This window comes from Alligator sinensis, unplaced genomic scaffold (genome assembly GCF_000455745.1).
Source record: "Alligator sinensis unplaced genomic scaffold, ASM45574v1 scaffold505_1, whole genome shotgun sequence".
In the NCBI taxonomy this organism is placed as follows: Eukaryota; Metazoa; Chordata; order Crocodylia; family Alligatoridae; genus Alligator; species Alligator sinensis.
The window spans coordinates 3,612,215-3,616,428 of NW_005841940.1; the positions used below are offsets into that span (position 1 = coordinate 3,612,215).

The 4,214-nt window shown below is 44.6% G+C and overlaps 1 long non-coding RNA gene across 1 annotated transcript; it reads left to right on the forward strand.

Moving 5' to 3' along the window:
- Positions 1–253: 253 nt before the first annotated feature.
- On the forward strand, positions 254–3,574 carry LOC102387165. Its single transcript, XR_323378.1, has 3 exons — positions 254–462; positions 869–1,081; positions 3,488–3,574. It is a non-coding gene; the product is annotated as an uncharacterized LOC102387165 (long non-coding RNA).
- The last annotated feature ends 640 nt before the right edge of the window (positions 3,575–4,214 follow it).

A 4,214-nucleotide genomic window follows, 5' to 3' on the forward strand; every position in this document is an offset into this window, starting at 1 on the left:
CATTTTACACCCAGACATGCAACCTAGTGAGCTGCTCTGTCTCAGGTGAAAAAGGCCCCTGTCACAGGGTTGCTAGTGCTTGAAGCAAGGCAGGGCCAGCTCTCCTGGGAGGGAGCAGGTGCTGACCATCTGGCCCTGAGGAGGAGGCTGGGGCAGCAGCTGAGAGTGGATAAAGAGGGCACAGGAAGGGCTACAGCTCTGCATTTCTGTAGGAGGAGGTGATGGGCGCAGCTGGCTGGGGCTGGGCAAGAGTTCATAGTGAGCAGCAGTGGGCTATGGCCTTGGTTTTACCTGAGCTGTGAGCTGGAGCTGGCAAAGGCAGAAGGGAGGAGAGGCAGCAGTGGGACTGGACTGTTGATCTGCCCTTGCTGGATTGTCAGAGCTGGATGCCTGGGGCCAGGAGAGCAGCAAAGGGTGTATCTGCTGGCTTCTCTGGGGCTCAAGAAGGCTGAGAGGCAGGGGGTGAGTGAAGGGGCTTGTGTGCCTGGGCTGAGGAGCCAGAGATGGAGAAGACTGAAAGACTGCTGCTAGGTGGGGGACCGAGGAGCTCTGCTTGGAGCAGGGGAAGAGTGTGTGCAGGGCAAAAGTACTGAATAGGAAACATATCATTTGTACAACTTCAAAGGTTAAATGGAGTCTTCTTCCCTAGTAACGTCCTCCTGTCTTTCTCCATTTCTGAGAATTCCAGATAGGGATTTTATCCACCCAGAGAACAGGAATATCACATGTGACTTGCATGACATATTGGCATCATTAATTACTCAAGCAGTTACAGATAATTGTTAACACTGCATTTAAAAAAAAAAAAAAAAAAAAGAAATAAGAGTGAAAAAATCGCACTAATACCAGTCTTTGCTCCTGTTCTTAGAGACCCTCAGAGGACTGAAGATAAATGTGAAGCTTGAGGAATAAATACCAAATAAACACCAGGAACCTGATTCTCCTCTCAAAGCAGGGAAAACAGAAGTGACATTGTCAAGGCAAAAGGGATACATGAGGTCTCTTCTAGTATGGAGAAATTACAGACTTTAACTAGAAAAGAAAGAAATCCTGAACACTGGAAACACCTTGCATGAACAAGGTGCAAGAGATGGCTGCAGTTGTTCTGGGAGGCACTAGAGGATATTTTCTAATAGGCATTGGTCATGGGAGGAGAATGAAAATGTTTATATTTTTTTTCCTGTTCTTTAAAAAAAAAAAAAAAATAGTGGGCGAGGGGGCAGGACTAAGATGGGGAAATTGTCTGCAATCGGGAAAGGTTGTTCTAGTAAACAGTTGCATGAAAGGGCCCTGAGGTGCTGGGGATGGGCTTTGCAAGGGCTGTTCTCAGCTGTGAGTGTTTGAGAGGAAGCTGCAGGGTCCCTGCCAGAGACCCGTTTGCTTAGGGAGGCTTCACTGATTTGGGACCCCCACCCTGGCCTTGGGGTTTCTCCTCATGGGGCTCACATGACTGGCTTTGGTACCTGAGAACTGCTGTTGTCTAAATCAGTTCCAGTGTCATTCAAGTATCCAGGTTGTAGCCATATTGGAAATTGATGGAAAAGGCAATCAGGACTCATAGTAGAGATGATATCTTTTATTAGACCAACAAGATTTTTGCCAAAAAAAATTGTTTAATTGCAAGCTTTCAGGCACAAACACCCTTCATTTCCTGTTTTTTAAAAAAAAAAAAAAAATAGTGGGCGAGGGGGCAGGACTAAGATGGGGAAATTGTCTGCAATCGGGAAAGGTTGTTCTAGTAAACAGTTGCATGAAAGGGCCCTGAGGTGCTGGGGATGGGCTTTGCAAGGGCTGTTCTCAGCTGTGAGTGTTTGAGAGGAAGCTGCAGGGTCCCTGCCAGAGACCCGTTTGCTTAGGGAGGCTTCACTGATTTGGGACCCCCACCCTGGCCTTGGGGTTTCTCCTCATGGGGCTCACATGACTGGCTTTGGTACCTGAGAACTGCTGTTGTCTAAATCAGTTCCAGTGTCATTCAAGTATCCAGGTTGTAGCCATATTGGAAATTGATGGAAAAGGCAATCAGGACTCATAGTAGAGATGATATCTTTTATTAGACCAACAAGATTTTTGCCAAAAAAAATTGTTTAATTGCAAGCTTTCAGGCACAAACACCCTTCATCAGGCATTGGAGAAAAGATTGTAGAAGTTCTTCTGGGTAGAAATGAAAGGTCATATTCCATAGGATTTCACAGAGGACTCAATAGATGGAAAACTGCTCCTGGCAGTCAGTTCATAGCTGGTATTGGAGCCTCTCGCCTCTTCTGAGGATCTGCGATGATACAAATTTTATCAGACATGGTCTGTGCACCAGAATGAGCACACACTGAACATCTATCAAAGATAAAAATGCCCAATTACCTGTGGGTGCACATTTCTCACAAAATAACCACTCTCTTTCCAATCTCTCAATTCTAATCCTCAAAGCGAACATACAAAATACCTTTTATAGATGAGCCTGTGAACTTCACCTCATAAATCTACGTCATACAAAAAAACATGGAATAAATACAGACATTGGATTTGGGGCACATCATAACCTGCCTGCCACCCAATAACCCTGGGGAACCTCTCTATACTTTGCCACCTGCATTTTGTCACTTGTTGACATTCTCTTCTTTGTTTTTCCCTCCCCACCAACCTGTCTCAGACCTATTACTTCTGTCCCCTCTCATCTTCCCTGCCATGCATTTGTGTTTTCAGAGACCTGGGTTTTGCGTTTTGGCTTGAGCTTCTATTCGGACCCTAAAGAGATGATAAAGACCAGGAGACTCTCCCTATGTCTGAGGAAAGGTGCCTGTGCCCAAAAGCTTGCAAAGAAGAATTTGTCTAATTATTCAGTTGGCCTAATAAAAGATATCACATGTACCCAAATAATCTTGTTTGAGTTACAGGGAAGTCTCAAGTCAAAGACATTATAAAATGTAAAACATTCTCTATGAACGTGAGCATAAAAGACACATCATTATTCAGCCTGAGTTATAAATATCAAACTGGTCGAGAGAGAGGGGAGACATAAAACACAGGGGACGGGAGAGTAAAATAGTGTAGCCAAGTCTTGGGATTTATTTTTTTATTTTTTTGCAAGTCTCCTGAGAGCTGCTTTTTCCTTTCAAATCAGGGTCCTGGAATCCTGTGAATCTCAACTTTCATTAAACAAGAGTTACTTGTCCCCATAGTTGTGGAGAAATACTGGCTCACAAATGAAATGGAGAAGTCATTATATATTTTAAAAACCTTGATTTAAAATGATAGTTAAGACTAGTCAGATGCCTGGGTTTGGCATTACTCGTGGTTAGGGGTCTCAGGTGCAGCCATAACTTTCCGATTGTCTCAGCCAAAGAAGAGTGAGAGTGATGTGGCACAGTTATTACCTACAGGCAGCAGAGGATGGTGCTTAGCTTTCTAGCTGTATTGAGCACTTGCACATTGTTTCTTTTCAACTGTGTGTGCAACTGGCTGTGATGTCTGAACAGCTCTATCTTTCTAGATCCCTTGTGCAGCCAGACTGCGTGGGGCTCGGGTGACATGAGGGACCAGACAAACCCCCCAGCTGTAGCATACCATGGATTCACGTACCACCTCTGGATGTAGCTACATCGGCATTTGCAAAATGTCAACCTTAAGCTTCACACGTCTAATGTTGACCTTCCTCACTAAATTCAAAGTGACCTCAGACAGGTGAGGGGGACAATTTCGATTTTCTTAAAAGGTACATCTCAAGGTTGTAATGGAAGGGAAAAAAACTTCTTAATTGGGAAAGTGCTGAGGTGGGGGATTTGATAAGTCATCAAATACCACATGGGCAGTTATAAAATGAAAAGGCAGTTATAAGTGAGAGTTTTCTGTAGCTGCAGACACCAGTTGCACAAGCACTGGTCTGGAATTGCAACACTGGCAATTTAAGGTAGGATTTAAGAAAGCAATTTCTCATTCTGAGGCTAGCTAAGCATTGGGGTGGGTGACTTAGAGAAGTTAAATAATCTTTCTCCTTGGACATTTTTAAAAGCAGGTTATAGCGACACTTGACTGGGAGGGTGCAGTCGGGGGTGATTCTGCCTGAACCAGGGGGTTGACTGATGACCTCCTGAGATGCCTTCCAGCCCTACACATCTATTCCACACCCCACAAGAGTCAAAGGTTTTGGGACTAATGTTTCATAGTTTCATAGTAGCTAGGGTCAGGAGGGACCTGAACAGATCATCTAGCCTGACCCC